This window comes from Procambarus clarkii, chromosome 80 (assembly GCF_040958095.1).
Source record: "Procambarus clarkii isolate CNS0578487 chromosome 80, FALCON_Pclarkii_2.0, whole genome shotgun sequence".
Lineage (NCBI taxonomy): Eukaryota > Metazoa > Arthropoda > Malacostraca > Decapoda > Cambaridae > Procambarus > Procambarus clarkii.
This window is the reverse complement of record NC_091229.1, coordinates 6,838,851-6,862,752: the sequence shown is the minus strand read 5'-3', so window position 1 is coordinate 6,862,752 and position 23,902 is coordinate 6,838,851. Positions and strand designations below refer to the sequence as shown.

At 40.9% G+C, this 23,902-nt stretch overlaps 1 protein-coding gene across 1 annotated transcript in view; it reads left to right on the top strand.

The window, feature by feature from the left end:
* The window catches only part of LOC138349591 (proline-rich protein 36-like), a 233,332-nt gene extending 212,063 nt beyond the window's left edge, over positions 1–21,269 (top strand). The window contains exons 2-3 of the transcript XR_011225120.1: positions 9,338–9,454; positions 18,852–21,269. The gene's annotated coding sequence lies outside the window, so the exon portion shown is untranslated. The remainder of the gene's footprint in view (positions 1–9,337; positions 9,455–18,851) is intronic.
* Positions 21,270–23,902: the final 2,633 nt, after the last annotated feature.

Below are 23,902 nucleotides of genomic sequence, written 5' to 3'. Positions count from 1 at the left end.
AGGTCGCTCTATTCTTATGTGAATTGCCTCAAGAATTTGTAATCTTCTTGAATCTTGGGTTTTGTCTATTATGCAAGTATTCTTGTTCAACATTTCTCTTGTTAGAGTAATGTCATGGGCTTGTCTCATGTGATTCCTAGGGGCACCAGATTGAAGATGGCATGTCAAACGCCTCGTCAGCTTGGTCGACGTCATACCTATGTACTTACATTGATGGTTACATCCTTCGTGGGGGCAAGTGTACATGTATACAACGCTTGACTGCTGTAGAGGGTTCTCCGTCGGCTTCGGGCTGTTTTTGATAAGGAGTTCGGAAGTCTTCTTGGTTTTGTAGAATATTATCAGGTTTATGTTATGTTATGTCTCAGATGAACTAATTCACCTAAAAAGACACCTAGAGAGAGAGTCAGTACTCCGATTTACACATGAAAATAGTGAAAATAACAGTCTGCCATTCTTGGATGTACTAATAACAAAAACAGGAACCTCTTTAAGCACCAACGTATATACCAAGCCCACCAACATAGGATTATGCCTGAACGGTAGAAGTGAGTGCCCCCAAAGATACAAAGCCAGTGTTCTCAATGCTTATATTCGTCGAGCGCTTACCCACTGCTCTGAATGGAGCAACGTGAGTAGAGAGTTTGAAAGAGTAACTCAGGTATTGGTGAACAACGGATATCGCAACGCGGAAATAAACGCTGCTATAAGAAGACACTTGGACCGTTGGTATAATTCAGAACCTAGAACAGAAACCACAACACCCCCAATAAAATTATATTACAAATCAACCATGCACAGTGAACATATAAAAGAGGAAAGAATAATGAAAGAAATAATCCGTAAAGGAGTAAAAAGCACTACTCCTAACCAAAACATAAACCTGATAATATTCTACAAAACCAAGAAGACTTCCGAACTCCTTATCAAAAACAGCCCGAAGCCGACGGAGAACCCTCTACAGCAGTCAAGCGTTGTATACATGTACACTTTCCCCCACGAAGGATGTAACCTTCAATGTAAGTACATAGGTATGACGTCGACCAAGCTGACGAGGCGTTTGACATGCCATCTTCAATCTGGTGCCCCTAGGAATCACATGAGACAAGCCCATGACATTACTCTAACAAGAGAAATGTTGAACAAGAATACTTGCATAATAGACAAAACCCAAGATTCAAGAAGATTACAAATTCTTGAGGCAATTCACATAAGAATAGAGCGACCTACCATGAACACCCAAATCACGGAACTATTTACTCTACCCACCATGAGAGTAAGGACAAGACAAGAACATATCGATGCCAACACAGAAGACAATGTCCAACATAACAGGCCAATTACACTGGATTAATCTTTGTGTTTGGATAGGAGATGCCTCGTATGGGCCAATAAGCCTTCCGCAGCCCCTATGTTTATCCCTTATGTATCCCCCCATGTTTTCACCTTCATTGTATTATCACCTGACCTAATGCGGGTATAAAATCAACTAGTATTGTAAGATCTGTTCACTTGCGAATGAACCATGGAGGTTCGAAACGTCGTGCAAATTATACAAATAAGTGTAATACACTCTATAGTAAATCACTTCTTTTCTTCACCTTAAAAGTACGAAAATGAGTTTTGGAGAACTCCTATTTCAATTAAGCCCTGATGCTAAGAAAATAGTTAGAGGGATAGAAGCCCTAAATCAGAAAATAATAAATACAGAATATGCGGTCATATTCAATGAAACATGTTTGAAAGAAAACCTGCTGCCAGTATACACCAACATATATATATATATATATATATATATATATATATATATATAAATATATATATATATAAATAAATATATATATATATATATATATATATATATATATATATATATATATATATATATATATATATATATATATATATATATATATATATATATAGTTTTTCTTTCAAACATGTTTCATTGAATATGACCACATATTCTGTATTTATTATTTTCTATATATATATATATATATATATATATATATATATATATATATATATATATATATATATATATATATATATATATATATATATATATATATATATATATATATATATATATATATATATATGTATATATATATATATATGTATATATATATATATATATGTATATATGTATATATATATATATATATATATATATATATATATATATATATATATATATATATATATATATATATATTAGTCTGACGCGACACGAGCGCGTTTCGTAAAACTTATTACATTTTCAAAGACTTTAGTTCACAAATACACAACTGAATAGAACTTACGCATCTCCGATTTTATATCCACATTTGAGTGAGGTGGAAGGGGTGATGTGGCATTAACACAAGACAGAACAAGAGGTGGCATTAATAGGGTATTAATTTCATCAACACAAGACAGAACAAGAGGTGGTATTAATAGGGTATTAATTTCATCAACACAAGACAGAACACGAAACAATGGGTATTGAATAGAAGTGTTTGTAGAAAGCCTATTGGTCCATATTTCTTGATGCTTCTATATTGGAGCGGAGTCTAGAGGTGGGTAGAATATAGTTGTGCAATAATTGGCTGTTGATTGCTGGTGTTGACTTCTTGATGTGTAGTGCCTCGCAAACGTCAAGCCGCCTGCTATCGCTGTATCTATCGATGATTTCTGTGTTGTTTACTAGGATTTCTCTGGCTATGGTTTGGTTGTGGGAAGAGATTATATGTTCCTTAATGGAGCCCTGTTGCTTATGCATCGTTAAACGCCTAGAAAGAGATGTTGTTGTCTTGCCTATATACTGGGATTTTTGGAGCTTACAGTCCCCAAGAGGGCATTTAAAGGCATAGACGACGTTGGTCTCTTTTAAAGCGTTCTGCTTTGTGTCTGGAGAGTTTCTCGTGAGTAGGCTGGCCGTTTTTCTGGTTTTATAGTAAATCGTCAGTTGTATCTTTTGATTTTTGTCTGTAGGGATAACGTTTTTACTGACAATATGTTTCAGGACCCTTTCCTCCGTTTTATGGGCTGTGGAAAAGAAGTTCCTGTAAAATAGTCTAATAGGGGGTATAGGTGTTGTGTTAGTTGTCTCTTCAGAGGTTGCATGGTGTTTCACTTTCCTTCTTATGATGTCTTCCACGAAACCATTGGAGAAGCCGTTGTTGCGCTCGTGTCGCGTCAGACTAGAAATAAAAATGAATTTTGGAGAATTGATTTTTGATTTACCTCCAACAGTGAAAAGAAATGTACGAAAGATTGAGAAAATTCGTGTTAGAATTATTAATCTTACTTTTTCGGTCATATTTAATAATATATGTCTACAGGAAAGACTGCTACCAAAATATACTAATATTAAAGTGCACGACCCAGCAGCAAGGAATCAAGCCTTCACGATAAAATATCGCCAGGATCTGATTCGTGATCAGATATACAAGGCAGAGAATGAAATCAAAGACAACAAAACGCAACTTCTTCATGCTACAAACGAGTGGAGAAATAGCAACATCGACGAAAGTATCCGTACCCGCATTGAACAACACCTCGACATCCTCACAGACCAACATCACCTCAGCACTGAAACAAGGATTATCAAGAAACTAACAACATTATATGGAGGACCTATGGCAATTCCACGACCTAGAGATGGCTTCCTGAACCTTGCAGGAATTAACCTCACTGAGGACCAAGTAACTCTCCTAAATCTGGGCATAAACTGTCATGTTATGTCCAGACCGAGTGAGATGGCCCGGAAAGTAGAGTTGGACATTCTGTTGGACGACATATTCGACCTCGAGACACAAAAAAAGGTCACTACCAAAGATACCTTACAAGCAGAACTTATTGCAGAAGGAGGAAAGAATCGAGGCAATTACAGAAGCACCATACTGTCCCCCGAGCTTAAAGCGGCAGCTAAAAGCCTTCGTGAGAACAAGGAGATAGTTGTCAGGAAAGGTGACAAGTCGCCAATATATGTCATTCTTAAAAAAGACGAATATCTGGCGAAAATGAACATCATACTCTCTGACCAAACTAAGTTCCAAAGGGTAATGAAGGACACTACAGCTGAATTAAAAGCAAAGGTCAACAAACTGATCGAAACTGTGAACGCCAAGAAATCCGGACTCCACCTGCCAAAGATCATTGGGGAATATAAACCTGGATATGCGTATGGAAATGTCAAGACACACAAGCCTGGAAACCCACTTCGGCCAATCATTAGCCAGATACCCACACCCACGTACAGACTGGCGAAGCGACTCAATGGCCTGCTGACTCCTTATGTTCCTTGCGCCTTCAGCCTGAAGTCTCCAAAGGAATTTGTTGACTTACTGCGGGGCACACGGGCCACAGGGATAAGAGCCTCGTTGGACGTAGAATCGCTGTTTACCAACGTACCTGTGGACGAGACAATCGGAATGATAGCCGACAGAGTGTATCGTGATCCAGCCTGTACTCCTCTTGACATACCAGAAAATATTCTGATGAAACTACTCCAAGCTTGTACTAAAGAGGCACCCTTCTTGAGCCCGGATAAGCAAGTAGATGGGGTCGCCATGGGTTCTCCCCTAGGTGTCCTGTTTGCAAACTTCTACATGGGTACCATCGAGCAAAAAGTCTTAGTCGACATGAACTTGAAACCGGTCATATACTGCAGGTATGTTGACGACATTTTTACACAGGTACCTGATGTCAGACATCTGCAGGAGCTGAAGGAGGCATTTGAGCAGAGTTCCGTGCTGCGTTTCACTTACGAGATGGAAAAGGATGGGAAGCTGCCCTTTCTAGATGTAACAGTCATGGAAAAGGGCGGAGGTTTCCACACTGCAGTCTACACTAAGGAAACGAACATAGGAATGTGCCTAAATGCCAACAGCGACTGCCTAGACAGGTACAAGAGGAGTGTTGTTAACGCATATGTCAACCGTGCTCTCAGCCACAGCTCAGAATGGAAGCAAGTCGACGAAGAACTCTGCAGGGTAAGGCAGGTACTAGTCAATAACGGTTTCTCCAATGTTTTTTTCGAAGACATCATAAGAAGGAAAGTGAAAAGCCATGCAACCTCTGAAGAGACAACTAACACAACACCTATACACCCTATTAGACTATTTTACAGGAACTTCTTTTCCACAGATCATAAAACAGAGGAAAGGGTCCTGAAAGATATTGTTAATAGAAACGTTATCCCTACAGACAAAAATCAGAGGATACAACTGACGATTTACTATAAAACCAGAAAAACGGCCAGCCTACTCATGAGAAACTCTCCAGACACAAAACAGAACACTTTAAAAGAGACTAACGTCGTCTATGCCTTTAAATGCCCTCTTGGGGACTGTAAGCTCCAAAAAACCCAGTATATAGGCAAGACAACAACATCTCTTTCCAGGCGTTTAACGATGCATAAGCAACAGGGCTCCATTAAGGAACATATAATCTCTTCCCACAACCAAACCATAGCCAGAGAAATCCTAGTAAACAACACAGAAATCATCGATAGATACAGCGATAGCAGGCGGCTTGACGTTTGCGAGGCACTACACATCAAGAAGTCAACACCAGCAATCAACAGCCAATTATTGCACAACTATATTCTACCCACCTCTAGACTCCGCTCCAATATAGAAGCATCAAGAAATATGGACCAATAGGCTTTCTACAAACACTTCTATTCAATACCCATTGTTTCGTGTTCTGTCTTGTGTTGATACTTTTAATACCCTATTAATATCCCCTCTTGTTCTGTCTTGTGTTAATGCCACATCACCCTTCCACCTCACTCAAATGTAGATATAAAATCGGAGATACGTAAGTTCTATTCAGTTGTGTATTTGTGAACTAAAGTCTTTGAAAATGTAATAAGTTTTACGAAACGCGCCCGTGTCGCGTCAGACTAGAAATAAAAATGAATTTTGGAGAATTAATTTTTGATTTACCTCCAACAGTGAAGCGTAATGTACGAAAGATTGAGAAAATTCGTGTTAGAATTATTAATCTTACTTTTTCGGTCATATTTAATAATATATATATATATATATATATATATATATATATATATATATATATATATATATATATATATATATATATATATATATATATTTATATATATATATATATATATATATATATATATATATATATATAAATATATATGGAACCCTCAACTCTATAAGTGTTGGGTTCCTACAAACTCAACCAGAGGTGGTACCCTCTATATAAGAACATAAGAACAAAGGTAACTGCAGATGGCCTATTGACCCATACGAGGCAGCTCCTATCTATAAACACCCAATCCCACTCATATACTGATTGATTACCAATCGTCAGCCAGATACCCACACCCACGTACAGACTGGCAAAACGACTCAACGGCTTGCTGACTCCTTATGTCCCTTGCGCATTCAGCCTGAAGTCTCCAAAGGAATTTGTTGACTTGCTGCGGGGAACACGGGCAACAGGGATAAGAGCCTCGTTGGACGTAGAATCTCTGTTTACCAACGTACCTGTGGATGAAACAATCGGGATGATAGTCGACAGAGTGTTCCGTGATCCGGCCTGTACTCCTCTTGACATACCAGAAAACAGTCTGAGGGAACAACTCCAAGCTTGTACTAAAGAGGCACCCTTCTTGAGCCCGGATAGACACATGTATAAGCAAGTAGATGGGGTCGCCATGGGTTCTCCCCTAGGTGTCCTGTTTGCAAACTTCTACACGGGTACCATTGAGCGAAAAGTCTTAGTCGACATGAACTTGAAACCGGCCATATACTGCAGGTATGTTGACGACATTTTTACACAGGTACCTGATGTCAGACATCTGCAGGAGCTGAAGGAGGCATTTGAGCAGAATTCTGTGTTGCGTTTTAATTACGAGATGGAGAAGGATGGGAAGCTGCCCTTTCTAGATGTAACAGTCATGGAAAGGAGTGGAGTTTTCCACACTGCAGTCTACACTAAGGAAACAAACATAGGAATGTGCCAGAATGCCAACAGTGACTGCCCGGACAGGTACAAGAGGAGTGTTGTTAACGCATATGTCGACCGTGCCCTCAGCCACATCTCAGAATGGAAGCAAGTCGACGAAGAACTCTGTAGGGTAAGGCAGGTCCTAGTCAACAACGGCTTCTCCAATGGTTTCGTGGAAGACATCATAAGAAGGAAAGTGAAACACCATGCAACCTCTGAAGAGACAACTAACACAACACCTATACCCCCTATTAGACTATTTTACAGGAACTTCTTTTCCACAGCCCATAAAACGGAGGAAAGGGTCCTGAAACATATTGTCAGTAGAAACGTTATCCCTACAGACAAAAATCAGAAGATACAACTGACGATTTACTATAAAACCAGAAAAACGGCCAGCCTACTCACGAGAAACTCTCCAGACACAAAGCAGAACGCTTCAAAAGAGACCAACGTCGTCTATGCCTTCAAATGCCCTCTTGGGGACTGTAAGCCTCAAAAAAAACAGTATATAGGCAAGACAACAACATCTCTTTCCAGGCGTTTAACGATGCATAATCAACAGGGCTCCATTAAGGAACATATAATCTCTTCCCACAACCAAACCATAGCCAGAGAAATCCTAGTAAACAACACAGAAATCATCGATAGATACAGCGATAGCAGGCGGCTTGACGTTTGCGAGGCACTACACATCAAGAAGTCAACACCAGCAATCAACAGCCAATTAATGCACAACTATATTCTACCCACTTCAAGACTCCGCTCCAATATAGAAGCATCAAGAAATATGGACCAATAGGCTTTCTACAATTACTTCCATTCAAATACCCATTGTTTCGTGTTCTGTCTTGTGTTTGAATTTAATACCCATTCAATACCCATTGTTTCGTGTTCTGTCTTGTGTTGGAATTTAATACCCATTGAATACCCATTGTTGAAAGTTCGTTTTTAAACTCATCCACCTCACCCAAATGTAGATATAAACCTCGATGATGTGTAAAGTTCTATTCAGTTTAAGTTGTGTGTTTGTAAACTAAAGTCTTTGAAAATGTAATAAGTTTTACGAAACGCGCTCAAGTGTTGTGTCAGACTAGAAATAAAAATGAATTTTGGAGAATTGATCTTTGAATTACCATCAACAGTGAAAAGAAATGTAAGAAAGATAGAGAAAATTCGTGTTAGAATTATTAATCTTACTTTTTCGGTCATATTTAATAATATATGTCTACAGGAAAGACTGCTACCAATATATATATATATATATATATATATATATATATATATATATATATATATATATATATATATATATATATATATATATATATATATATATATATATATATATATATATATATATATATATATATATATATATATATATATTATGTGTGTGTGTACTCACCTAGTTGTGCTTGCGGTGGTTGAGTTCTGGCTCTTTGTCCCGTATGTATGTATTCATAATATATATATATATATATATATATATATATATATATATATATATATATATATATATATTTATATATATATATATATATATATATATATATATATATATATATATATATATATATATATATATATATATATATATATATATATATATATATATATATATATATATATATATATATATATATATATTATATATATCCTGCCTGAAATGCTGCACGTACTAGTGGCTTTACAAGATAGTTCTTATAAAGATAACATTTTGTGGTTATTCTCTGTATCTGGTTCATCTAACAGTAAATAAGTACCTGGGAGTTAGACAGCTGCTATGGACTGCTTCCTAGGGAAGTGTGTGTGTGTGTTTGTATTCATGTCGAATTTTACAAAGTAGGAAGAAAGATGTTTGAAAAAAAAAAAATCAAATATTTTTGAAAGTATAAGTAGATTTGATATTTTTCTTTAATTGTTTATGTCTGCTGTCTCGCCTTCTTTATAAAATGGCATCATTCTTGCTTTTTTAAGGATATCAGGAAAAGTAAGGCACTCCAGAGATTTGTTGACTCCTTCCTAGTGTTGCCTAGCCCAGCCCAGCCTAGACAAGGCAGGCTGGGCATCCTAGCCTCACGCAGCTTAGCCCCCACCTACATGTTGCATCCCAGTCCATCCTAAGTGATCATTACCTTACTGGCTGTGTTTTCTCTACAGCCCTGAATGTAATGTGGTGGAACATAAGCAGATACATATCAGGTCTTAGAGAATCTGTACTTCATACATTTCTTAATAATGTCTCACAAATATTTAAATGATTAAAAAAAATTGTATAATAACTTCATATTATTCTTGCAATTTATTTTTGCATTTTTTTTTATACAAAATTTACATTTTAAAAGATTACCTCTATTTTTAGATTGATGACTTGAAGACTACAGTGCCATCCACAGCAAATCATGGTCTTAAAATATCTCCTAGCAATAACGAGACCAATTTTCACAGAGATCAAATTTTCGCTAAGCAGTAGTCACAGGTAAATATATATTATATATATAATATTATATATATAAAATTAACTACTTCATTGCTCAAAGCCCCTTTAGTCATTCTGAGATTTGTGCTATTTTATTATTAATTAATTAGGCTATATTTTAATGTTTTGTAATGTTTTCATTACTTTTTTTGTTTTGAAATATAAATTGTTGTTTTGAAACATTTTGACATTAACTATACCTGAATATTTATAAACAAAAAAATACAAGAACTATGTCCTTGACAATTGCACTAAGAAGTCTTTGCCAAAATCAGGTGCTCAGTGCAGTAGGGAAAAACTTAAAAGTTGTACCACCTCTGGTGCAAGATTAGGGACCCATAGCCTCAGAGAAGAAAATAAAGAGTACTCAGAGAAGGCCTTAAATAATAGGCAGGCTGTTTGTGTGTGTTTCGACGGTAAGCTTGCTGACACCATATGTAATTACCTAAGTGTAGTTACAGGATTAGAGCTACGCTCGTGGTGTCCCGTCTACCCAGCACTCTTTGTCACATAATGCTTTGAAACTACTGACGGTCTTGGCCGCCACCACCTTCTCACTTAACTTGTTCTAACCGTGTACCACTCTGTATGCGATAGGAAATTTTTGTATATTTCTTAGGCATCTTTGTTTAGTTAGTTTAAATCTATGACCTTTTGTTCTTGAAGTTCCAGGTCTCGGGAAATCTTCCCTATCGATTTTATCAATTCCTATTACTATTTTGTACATAGTGATTTTATCACCTCTTTTGTTGTCTTCTAGTTTTGGCATATTTAATGCCTCTGACCTCTCCACATAGCTCTTGCCCTTTAGTTCTGGGAGCCACTTAGTAGCATGTCTTTGCACCTTTTCCAGTTTGTTGATGTGCTTCTTAAGATATGGGCACCACACAACCGCTGCATATTCTAGCCTTGGCCGAACAAAACTCGTGAACAATTTCTTTAGTATTTCGCCATCCATGTATTTAAACGAAATTCTGAAGTTAGAAAGCGTGGCATAGGCTCCTCACACAACGTTCTTTATCTGGTCCTCAGGTGATAGTTTTCTATCTAGAATCAACTCTAGACCTCTTTCTTTATCAGAATTATATAAAGATTTCTCACATAATTTATAGGTTGTGTGGGATCTATGTTCTATTCCACATTCCATAACATGGCATTTATTCACATTAAATTCCATTTGCCAAGTGGTGCTCCATATACTTATTTTGTCCAGGTCTTCTTGAAGGGCATGACAATCATCTGAATTTCTTATCCATCCCATTATCTTAGCATCAAAAGAAAACATGTTTATATAATTCTGTATTCCAACTGGTAGATCATTTATGTAGACAATGAACATTTCTGGTGCATGTACTGTGGTACTCCACTTGTGACACTTCTCCAGTCCGATTGCCTCTGATTACTGCCCTCATTTTTCTGTCAGTCAGAAAATTTTTCATCCATGTTAGAAGCTTACCTGTCACCCATCCAAAATTTTCTAGTTTCCAGAACAACCTCTTATGTGGAACTCTGTCGAAAGCCTTTTTTATGTCTAGATAGATGCAGTCAACCCAACTACCTTTTTCCTCTAAAATCTCTGTGGCTCAATCATAGAAACTGAGTAAATTCGATACACAGGATCTTCGATATCGAAAACAGTACTGTCTGTGTGATATTATATAATTTCTCTCCAGATGTTCTACCCATTTAGTTTTTATTATTTTTGTTTTTGTTTTCAATATTTTCACTGTTACACTTGTCAATGATTCAGGTCTATAATTGATGGGGGTGGGGTCTTTCCTGTTGCCACTTTTGTAGATTGGAACTATGTTAGCCTTTTTCCACATGTTTGCTATGACTCCTGTACACAGGGATGCCTGAAAGATCAGGTGAAGTGGAAGGCTGAGCTCAGATGCACATTCTCTCAGAACCCATGGTGAAACTTCATCTGGACCAACTTCTTTGTTCATACTTAGCTCCTTTAGCATATTTTCCACTTCATCTCTAGACACCTCTATACGCTCTATGATGTTCTCAGAAATTCTTATTGTGTCTGGTTCTCTTAAGATTTCATTTTGTATAAACACACTTTGGAACTTTTCGTTTAATGTTTCACACATTGCATTAACATTTTGTGTGAATCTGTTTCCTATTTTCAACCTCTGGATATTATCCTTTACCTGCAATTTGTTGTTTATGAATTTGTAGAATAGGCCCAGTTCTGTTTTACATTTATCCATTATCCCTTTTTAAAAATTGTTTCTGCCTCTCTCCTTACTCTTGCATAGTTGTTTCTCGCATCTTTGTATCGCTGGTATGATTGGGGGTTTGGCTTCTTTCTATATTGATACCTGCTTGATGGGGTTCTGCTCTTCTACTCCCCAAGCCCGGCCCGAGGCCAGGCTCGACTTATGAGAGTTTGGTCCACCAGGCTGTTGCTTGGAGCGGCCTGCAGGGCCACATACCCACCACATCCCGGCTGATCCGGAACTTCTCTTAGAAAACAGTCCAGTTTTCTCTTGAAGATGTCCACGGTTGTTCCGGCAATATTTCTTATAGTCGCCGGGAGGACGTTGAACAACCGCGGACCTTTGATGTTTATACAGTGCTCTCTGATTGTGCCTATGGCACCTCTGCTCTTCACTGGTTCAATCTTGCATTTTTTTTCCATATCGTTCACTCCAGTACGTTGTTATTTTACTGTGTAGATTTGGGACCTGGCCCTCCAGTATCTTCCATGTGTATATTATTTATTATCTCTCTCGTCTCCTTTCTAGAGAGTACATTTGGAGAGCTTTTAGACGATCCCAATAATTTAGGTGTTTTATCTCGTCTATGCGTGCCGTATATGTTCTCTGTATTCCCTTTATTTCAGCAATCTCTCCTGTTCTGAAGGGGAAAGTGAATACTGAGCAGTACTCGAGACGGGACAACATAAGTGACTTGAAGAGTACAACCATTGTGATGGGATCCCTGGATTTGAAAGTTCTCATAATCCATCCGATCATTTTTCTGGCTGACGCAATATTTGCTTCGTTATGCTCCCTAAACGTTAGATCGTCGGACATCATTACTCCCAAATCCTTGACATGCTGTTTTTCTACTATGGGAAGATTCGATTGTGTTTTGTACCCTGTATTATGTTTCAGATCCTCATTTTTGCCGTACCTGAAATTTATCACTGTTAAACATCATGTTATTTTTTGCTGCCCAATCGAAAACTTTGTTGACATCTGCTTGTAGTTTTTCAATGTCTTTCATTCCATTTTTGTGTCTTTTGGTCTGTGGCCCTCTCTCAATTTCTGTTGAACCAATCCTGTTTTCTGGCCCTGCATCTCTGTTTTGGTATGAATATTTGGTATGTGCCTTCATTGTGTATTTTGCCAAAATTTGGCATACATTTAATTTACTTCCCTGTTTAGCAACAAGTCTGCCTAATTACTTATTAAACCAATTTTGAAGTTCCCCATAGTGACCTCTCTCTTGAAACCAAGTTTATCAACTGTTTCAATGTCCCCATTTTCTGTGTGTGTGTGTTTGGAGGCTAAGCTTGCTGATACCATGTGTGTGTGTGTTTGGAGGCTAAGCTTGCTGATACCATGTGTGTGTGTGTGTGTGTGTTTGGAGGCTAAGCTTGCTGATACCATGTGTGTGTGTTTGGAGGCTAAGCTTGCTGATACCATGTGTGTGTGTGTGTGTATTTGGCGGCTAAGCTTGCTGATACCATTTGTGTGTGTGTGTGTGTGTGTTTAGAGGCTAAGCTTGCTGATACCATGTGTGTATTTGGAGGCTAAGCTTGCTGATACAATGTGTGTGTGTGTGTTACGGCCCTCTCGGGACGCAACGGGGTTCTTACTCTGATGTTGTTAGAGGAAGTTGTATCCGGCCCCATGCCAGTAGTGGCTATCAAGGGATGTGATCCGTGACACAAGTAACTTAAAGGGGAAGGGAAATAAAGGCAAGAACTTAAGATTATAATTATTAAACCATCACCAAATAAATAATATAAGATTACACAGGGGGAAGGGTATTAACACTGTACACAATCGTCTTCTCCTGAAGACTCTGGATCCAAGCTCTTGGTGCTAAGTCCTCGGTGCTTTCGTGGCCTCACAACGAATCCTTTGAGAAGCTGAGTCTACCCTGGCCACAGGTCAGCCAAAACACAGGTCCACTGGGGGCACCGCCGTGGAGGCCGTCAACCACAAGTCCAGCAGGTCTGCTGGCAGGTTCCGGATCAGCAACGCTGGTCAGGCCACTCCACGAGCGATACTAGGGTAACGCCCTAGTCAGGAGCCTCGTGTGATACCACAAATCACTCTCCTGTCCTCAATACCTCAGTGGATTATCGTCTCCAGCAGTCGGTCCTGGGTAATCCTTCTACTGCCACTCCACTGGCAGGGTAACACCACAGTGTTCTTCCAGGAGGCGACTCACAGCTGCTACAGTAAAGCACAAGGTATGGGGACGGCTGCCTTGTGTAGACTGACTCAACTTCCATCACAGCAGTCCCAGGTCGACTCTGTAAGCAGACACATCATCAATAACAGGGACACACAAAAACACCTCACTTACAGGCTCAGACACAAACGCCCGGCGTATCCACTCCATAGATGGCGTTGTAGTCTGAGCACCACCTCACCAGAGGTCAGCAGCGGCTGTGTTGTGTGCTGAACAGGACTGGAAACTGGCCCTCGTAGCCAGTACACGTCGTCCTCACCAGGTGTCGTCGTCCGTTTGGAGGGGGTTTCGGGAGCTGACCCACAGATGGCGTGGTCGTCACAGCTCCGTGCTCGGACGCTGGATCCGGGTCCGTAACACCTCCCCACCAAAAAGAATTTGGTTTGGGTTTCTAAAAGGAAAAACACAAACCAAATTAGTATGTGGATACAACTCCACACAGACTCACGTACATTATGAACTGGAGTGATGAGGCTGTCTTGTCCACAGAACTGTTCTACTGGACAATTCCGGCACAACGGGAACTTGCAGATAGAAGGCAATGACCTGCCTGATGTAATCGTCCACATCTCCACTGCGATGTCAAGCAGGGGCGTCATCTCACATCTCTCAAGTAAGGATTGGTTTCGACACGATCTGGGGTGACTCGACACTTCCCTGTGTCGTGGCACCGATGATGGCTGGTTACAAACGGCATTTCTGGTACCGTTCCGGTAGTCCTTCAGGGAGACGGGAACCTGGAATACAGGGGTCTGATAATTCAGAGTGATAGCGACAGTGGGTAAGTCAATACTTACTGCATACGTCTCTACTAGGCTTACACCTAGTTTCAACAGGGCTGCTTGCACACCGAAGATGGCATTCGCTCTGCCACCGTCAGGTCGACCAACGTTCCGTATAACGCTGCATTGAGGCTCAGCTATCACGCGGGGGGTGTCAACCTGCCGGAAACAGTCACTCCTATTATCATATGTCGTACCTCCTGTATCAACCATCACCTTCCAGGCTCCTTCGTCGACTGCAACACTTGCAGTGCATGTCTCTAAGCCCTGGGATCTCTTCACGATTTTCATGGGAGCCATCATCTGTCGGGTCGTCCACCGGTCCTTACTGAGAACACATAAGAGAACAAAACAAAATATCACTAAGAAACATGGGGCCAATTGAGGGGTAAGCTTCTTGAGCCTGTCACGTCCATAACCGGCTATATCCACTAGCCTGGTTTGGACCAAAGAGGGCACTAGACCTTTCGAACACACCTCACATACCTCTGACGTCTGGGGAATCTCTGGCCGGTTCAATGAACACTGTACCTTGCCATACCGCAAGTACACATCCGCCTTCGCTCCAGACTCGTTGGTATCCGTGGGTGCCTGCACACAAGGCCTCTCTTCTTGCTCAGGTACTTCTGCCCTCGAAACCTCATGTTCCTTGTCGAGAGAAGAATCAGGAGACACTGCTAGAATATTGTAGACTCTGTTGTCAATCTGTAGGCGAGAGGAAGGATTAAACATACTCAAATCCGGGTCTGTCTTTACCTGGACATTACCACTGCCTGTCGTTACCTCTGACCTTGCTGTTCCGGCCGACTCGTCCATGACCTTGGGAAGATTGTTGCTCCAACCTGTCACCAAGTCGTTGGCTAGTACCACGTCAATCCCAGCCACAGGGAGGGTATCGACTACTGCCAACACACAGGTGCCACTGAAGTAAGGCGAGTCGAGATGCACCGGCACTAAGGGGGCGATATACTGCGTTCTCGGAAACCCAACCAGGACAACCTCTGGTCTCCCATCCACTTTTACTCGCTCGGGTAACGAGTTCTTCACGATCAGGGACTGGGCTGCTCCACTATCTCTGAGCACTACTACAGATCTACCAGTATGATCACACGTTACATACCCGCTTGAAGTGTGAGGGGCGAACAAACTTGATCCTTCCTGTGTCGTCGTCGACTGGTTTCCTGCTGGTGGTGTAACAGCTCATCATCATCACCTCCCTACGTGCGCCACCACCTCTTCTGCCTCGGCACATAGCAGCTACATGCCCTTTCTGCCCACAAGTCCAGCACACCACATTCCTCCTTGGACTACGGTGTTTCGGACTGCTAGGACTTGTTCTTCGAGGGCTACTTGGGGGCGTCCTCTTAGCGCTTCGTGGGACGGGGGTCTCTTCTTCGTCCTGAGGTTTGTCAAACCGGCGTTGGTAATGCCTTGGGACGTACTTAGCAGACGGCCTATGAGTCAGGATATACTCTTCAGCCATGGTGGCTGCCGCACTCAAGGTCTCCACCTGCTGTTCCTCTAAGTACGTCTTCAGGTCTCCAGACAAACAATCCTTGAAGTCCTCTAGCAGTACAAGCTGCTCGAGGTCTTCTTTGGTCTCCACCTTCCGAGAGGCACACCATTCCTGAAAAAGTCGCTCCTTGATGGTGGCGAATTCGGTGAAAGTGTGCTCTGAGGTCTTCTTCAGGTTTCTGAACTTCTGCCTGTAAGCCTCAGGTACCAATTGGTACGCCATGAGCACGACCTTCTTCACCTTGTCATAATCGCCGGAGTCGTCAAGGGATAACGTGGAGTAGGCGATTTGGGCCTTCCCAGTCAAGACTGACTGTATCATGATGGCCCAATTCTCCCTTGGCCACTCCAAAGAGGCAGCGACTTTCTCGAAGGCTGCAAAGAACTTTGACACTTCCTTCTCATGGAATTTGGGGACCATTTTGATGTTTCTTACCGGATCGAAACTACTGGTTTCCGTTGTTGGCCTCCGACCACCGCCTAATCGTAATACTTCTAGTTCATGTTGTCTCTGTCTTTCCTTTTCTTCTCTCTCTCGCTGTTTCTCTTCCCTTTCTCGTTCTTTTTCTCGTTCTTCTCTTTCTCGCTCTCGCTCTTCTCTTTCTCTTTCTCGTTTCTCTTCTCTTTCTCTTTCTGCTTTCCTTTCTTCTAATTCTAAACGTCTCATCTCTAATTCCTTTCCTAATCTCTCTCTTTCCATTTCTAATTTCTTGTCTTCTCTCTTTCTCGCTTCCTCTTCTCTCTCTTTAGCGATTTCTAGCTTTTTCCATTCTATTTCGCGATGGATCTCTAGTTCACGCATCTTCACAGTGAGCACACTTATATTTAGTTCACTCATCACTTTCGATATCACTGCTCTTGCCTTCCTGTTCAGTGGAAGCTATTTCCTCACCTTCCTTTATACTAGGAGTCTCGCCTTCCTGTTTCTCTGCCTTCAAATGCCGGTGAACCTTGGACAAGATCTCCAAACGGGAATCACTGGCACGGATCTTGATCTCCAGGTAGGCGCTCACTAGCACAAGTTCCGGTTTGCTCAGATATTTTAATCTGGCAACACAGTCCTCTCCATTCAGAAAAGCCTGAACCTCGTCCAGATCATCGACGGTAGCTTTTTCTGCCATTTTCACAGACGGAACACTTAACTAGCACTTAAGACACCGCTTTCACGTTAGCACTTAACGCACCGAGTACTGTTCTACGCCAATATTGCACTTTATCGCACCTGGCGCCTCACTTGCCAATATTGCACGTAATTACTTCGGGCACCGCACTACCCAATATTGCACTGAATCACAGCGAACACTTCGCTCTACAATATTGCACTGAATCACGACGAGCACCGCACTACACAATATTGCACTTAATCGCTTAATCACAGCGAGCACCGCACTGCACAATATCGCACTTAGTCACTCTTGAGCACCGCACAGGACGTATAACATCCCAATCGTCAATCACAGGGAAAATTATATACAGGGATTACGCCACTTCACCACCCCTGTCAAACATACTTAACAAGGGGACGGATCCCGCTGGGGATGCCAATTATGTTACGGCCCTCTCGGGACGCAACGGGGTTCTTACTCTGATGTTGTTAGAGGAAGTTGTATCCGGCCCCAAGCCAGTAGTGGCTATCAAGGGATGTGATCCGTGACGCAAGTAACTTAAAGGGGAAGGGAAATAAAGGCAAGAACTTAAGATTATAATTATTAAACCATCACCAAATAAATAATATAGGATTACACAGGGGGAAGGGTATTAACACTGTACACAATCGTCTTCTCCTGAAGACTCTGGATCCAAGCTCTTGGTGCTAAGTCCTCGGTGCTTTCGTGGCCTCACAACGAATCCTTTGAGAAGCTGAGTCTACCCTGGCCACAGGTCAGCCAAAACACAGGTCCACTGGGGGCACCGCCGTGGAGGCCGTCAACCACAAGTCCAGCAGGTCTGCTGGCAGGTTCCGGATCAGCAACGCTGGTCAGGCCACTCCACGAGCGATACTAGATTAACGCACTAGTCAGGAGCCTCGTGTGATACCACAAATCACTCTCCTGTCCTCAATACCCCAGTGGATTATCGTCTCCAGCAGTCGGTCCCGGGTAATCCTTCTACTGCCACTCCACTGGCAGGGTAACACCACAGTGTTCTTCCGGGAGGCGACTCACAGCTGCTACAGCAAAGCACAAGGTATGGGGACGGCTGCCTTGGGTAGACTGACTCAACTTCCATCACAGCAGTCCCAGGTCGACTCTGTAAGCAGACACGTCATCAATGACAGGGACACACAAAAACACCTCACTTACAGGCTCAGACACAAACGCCCGGCGTATCCACTCCATAGATGGCGTTGTAGTCTGAGCACCACCTCACCAGAGGTCAGCAGCGGCTGTGTTGTGTGCTGAACAGGACTGGAAACTGACCCTCGTAGCCAGTACACGTCGTCCTCACCAGGTGTCGTCGTCTGTTTGGAGGGGGTTTCGGGAGGGTGTGTGTGTGTGTTTGGAGGCTAAGTTTGCTGACACCGTGTGTGTACTCACCTGTTTAAATAATACTTAAATAATGCTCAGAATACTCTCACAAATTTATATCAATGCAATATTTTGGAATCTTATAAAACAAAAATTGTATGACTAAAAATTTTCCTTCTTTCCCATCAACAGGTCTTCCTCACTGGGCTTGCTCGGCTTTTGTGTTACTGTGAGGGTGCCATCATCGTTTACCCTTCAAGACTGACTCATGTTGGCATTGCATTTGTGGACTTCCCTTCACAATAAACAGTCCTTCTCCATATGGTGATTGTCCAGGGCAAGCAGGGTGTGACTGCCATCTTGGAGAAGCAGGATCTTTTAATATGAGGAATATTCCGTCTTCTCTACTTACGCCAGCTTGTGCCAGCCTTGCATTCTTGTTACTTCATGGCCCTTGGGCCTTTTTTATTTATTTTACCTAATTAATTTTTTTGTTAATACCCGTGTTTCACAAGAGATCCTTAACATTTTAAGCACCAATTGTATTGACTAATGTACGTCTTGTAACCTTTAAGACATAGATTGACAAGACATAGATAAATGAGTGAATAATACTGAGTGACTAGGTTAGGGCGAGGAACATAGTACAGTGTCTGACTTTGGAAGAATGCCTACTGTTTTAGTAACCTTATTGCTATGATCATAATCGTATGGGTTAAAAAGCATTTGTTGTCACTCCTACACTGTGTCTTGTTGAGCTTGAAACCTTTGCTCCTTGTTCGTGTTACATCTGACCTTTTGAAGAAATTGTATGAATCAATATCCTCCAAATTGTTCAGTATTTTAAAGGTTTCGCTCTATTACTCTCTCATTTGCATATATCTAAGCATATAGATTAGATATAGATTTAGATTTGATTTTTTATTCAGGTAAAGGTACATACATTGCAGATGAGTTACAAAGGGAAAGACAATGGCTAGAGTTCACTAGCTCTGTTGGAAGAGAAACGTCTGCAAGACAAGTGTGGGCAAAAATTCAGGTAGCTAAGGGGAGCAGAGCCCGGCCTGCGGCTCACAACGACCCCCAACGGCTTCATTTTGTATCTTCTCTAACTTGCCCATCCTACCTTTACCAAAACAAGAAATGACAGGTGCAGCATAATCAATAAGAATTCTTACAGTACTCAAGTACATCATTCGTAGCACAGGGACTCCCACTCCTTTCCACAGCATGCCAAGGCCTTCAGAGGTTGTAATCTCTTCCGACATTGACCCAACAGTCTGTTCATCTCAGTTTCCAAACTCTCATGGGTATATCCAACATATATGCCTAAATATTTATATATATTAACTCTCTCTATATATTTTTACCGTTTATTTCCAATATAATGGGCCTCCGACTTCTACATTCAAACTTTAGTTTTGTCTTCATTAACCACCAGTCCCATGTGACACAGGTTTCCGAAATTGTCCAACACTGTTTGAACCTTTGAAATATCTTTGCCCTGAAACAAAATATCATCGGCAAATATGATTGGAGTTACCCAATTTGAGTATTTCTCAGATGCTATCTTATTCATTTGTACATTAAACAGTGTGGGACTCAACACTCCTCCCTGAGGTGTGCCGAGTTCTTGACCTTGATACCTTGAACCTTGAACCATACAACCTTGATACCACACCTGAGCCTTTCTTTCCTGAAGATAATCCCCTATCCAGCGCAATAATCTCCCTTCAACTCCAAGACCAGCTAATTCATATAAAATAACCTCTTTGTTGGCTTTATCAAAAGCTCCATGTAAATCAATAAAAATTCTATAATAATCATTACCATTAGCTAGACATTTAATAATACAGTCAGAGGTACTTTTTCCTCTGAGGAACCCGAACAAATTACTAGACAGCTGATCACCTATTATATACAAAAGTTTATTTAAAATGATCCTCTACATCATTTTACAAAAACAGGACGTTAAAGACACAGGTCTGTACTCTCCATTGGCTTTAGGGATAAGGATGATCATAGTTTTTTTTCATTTACTGGGAATTCTGCCCTCTTATAACTAATATTAAAGAGGTCTAACAGCGGGCTTTTCGTCATAATGGCAAGTTCATTAAGTATTTCATAAGTTACTTCATCCTCTCCAGGGGCGGTAGATTTCCCAACTTTAATCGCCGTTATTAGTTCTTCTCTGGTAATACCTGTGCAAGTGACATCACCACTGTTACCTGTTGTAAGTATAAAATCCTTTCTTGAATCTTTCCAAGAATGTAACGACTCTCGTTACAGCGGGTAATTGAATGAACTAAGTTTGGCAGCTTCCGCCCATTTATTTACGAGACCTTTTGCAATTCCTTACGGGTCAGGATGTGCAACAAAATTATGCTTTTTACCCCATATTTTATTTATGTCTTGCCAGATTTACTTCAAGTTTATGTTACTCCAAACTTTCTCTGCAAACTCCTGCCAATACTTGCTCCTAATTTCCTTTCTCTTCTCCCCACAATTTTATGGGGGGATGCTTTTCTATACCAGATGTTTTCCGGTTCAATGATGCATTAAATACATCTACCTCGTTAATTAAATCTTAATAAAATGCTTCTGCCGAAACTGGCTTATAAGTATCATACCAAGACTTAATATGACAAACAAAACCCCTTAATTCTCCCTTATTAAACTTTAAGCTTTTCCTCTGAGGACAGGCATGCTTTTTATCTAGTTTAAGCTGTATTTGTAATGCAAAATTATCCCTTAGCATTTCATCCACAGTAAGACAATTCTCCTCTATGCCCTTAGCATTTATCAAACAAGCATTATCTAATCTCCCTCCCCTCAGATAAGTAGGAGAGGGCTCGCCCAGCAGTTGAACATCTTCATGTTCAACATGTTCATCTTCATGTTCAGAATGTTACCATCCCTATCCACAGTTTCCTGGAGTGCTACTATGTTAATATTCTTTCTAAGAGTATAATAGTGTACATCCACCGCTCTAGTTTTTAATCCATTAACGTTCCAAGATAATATTATCAATCTACTTTCATCCATGATTAATAATAAAACTACCTTTGCCCTGTCCGTCACATTCCATGAGATACGAGAGTACCTTAGAAACTTCCTTCCAACTCCCTAATATTTTTTCTTTCTCCTCACTTGCACAACTACTAGTTGTGACTGAGTTGTTAACTGAGTTAACTGAGTTGAGTTGTGTTAACTACAACTTGCACAACTACTACAACTATTACACACACACACACACATTGTATCAGCAAGCTTAGCCTCCAAATACACACATGGTATCAGCAAGCTTAGCCTCTAAACACACACACACAAACGGTATCAGCAAGCTTAGCCTCTAAACACACACACACACACACACACACACACACACACACACACACACAAATGGTATCAGCAAGCTTAGCCTCCAAACACACACACACACACATGGTATCAGCAAGCTTAGCCTCCAAACACACACACATGGTATCAGCAAGCTTAGCCTCCAAACACACACACACATGGTATCAGCAAGCTTAGCCTCCAAACACACACACACAGAAAATGGGGACATTGAAACAGTTGATAAACTTGATTTCAAGAGAGAGAGGTCACTATGGGGAACTTCAAAATTTGTTTAATAAGTAATTAGGCAGACTTGTTGCTAGACAGGGAAGTAAATTAAATGTATGCCAAATTTTGCAAAATATACAATGAAGGCACACAAACATTCATATCAAAACAGAGATGCAGGGCCAGAAAACAGGATTGGTTCAACAGAAATTGAGAGAGGGCCACAAACCAAAAGACACAAAAACGGAATGAAAGACATTGAAAAACTACAAGCAGATGTCAACAAAGTTTTCGATTGGGCAGCAGAAAATAACATGATGTTTAACAGTGATAAATTTCAGGTACGGCAAAAATGAGGATCTGAAACATAATACAGGGTACAAAACACAATCGAATCTTCCCATAGTAGAAAAACAGCATGTCAAGGATTTGGGAGTAATGATGCCCGACGATCTAACGTTTAGGGAGCATAACCAAGCAAATATTGCGTCAGCCAGAAAAATGATCGGATGGATTATGAGAACTTTCAAATCCAGGGATCCCATCACAATGGTTGTACTCTTCAAGTCACTTATGTTGTCCCGTCTCGAGTACTGCTCAGTATTCACTTCCCCCTTCAGAGCAGGAGAGATTGCTGAAATAGAGGGAATACAGAGAACATATACGGCACGCATAGACGAGAAAAAACACCTAAATTATTGGGATCGTCTCAAAGCTCTCCAAATGTACTCTCTAGAAAGGAGACGAAAGAGATGCCAAATAATATACACATGGAAGATACTGGAGGGCCAGGTCCCAAATCTACACAGTAAAATAACAACGTACTGGAGTGAACGATATGGAAAAAAATGCAAGATTGAACCAGTGAAGAGCAGAGGTGCCATAGGCACAATCAGAGAGCACTGTATAAACATCAGAGGTCCGCGGTTGTTCAACGTCCTCCCAGCGACTATAAGAAATATTGCCGGAACAACCGTGGACATCTTCAAGAGAAAACTGGACTGTTTTCTAAGAGAAGTTCCGGATCAGCCGGGCTGTGGTGGGTATGTGGCCCTGCGGGCCGCTCCAAGCAACAGCCTGGTGGACCAAACTCTCACAAGTCGAGCCTGGCCTCGGGCCGGGCTTGGGGAGTAGAAGAGCAGAACCCCATCAAGCAGGTATCAATATAGAAAGAAGCCAAACCCCAATCATACCAGCGATACAAAGATGCGAGAAACAACTATACAGCAGTAAGGGGAGAGGCAGAAAGAAATTTTTAAAAAGGGATAATGGATAAATGTAAAACAGAACTGGGCCTATTCTACAAATTCATAAACAACAAATTGCAGGTAAAGGATAATATCCAGAGGTTGAAAATAGGAAACAGATTCACAGAAAATGATAATGCAATGTGTGAAACATTAAGCGAAAAGTTCCAAAGTGTGTTTATACAAAATGAAATCTTAAGAGAACCAGACACAATAAGAATTTCTGAGAACATCATAGAGCGTATAGAGGTGTCTAGAGATGAAGTGGAAAATATGTTAAAGGAGCTAAGTATGAACAAAGAAGTTGGTCCAGATGGAGTTTCACCATGGGTTCTGAGAGAATGTGCATCTGAGCTCAGCCTTCCACTTCACCTGATCTTTCAGGCATCCCTGTGTACAGGAGTCATAGCAAACATGTGGAAAAAG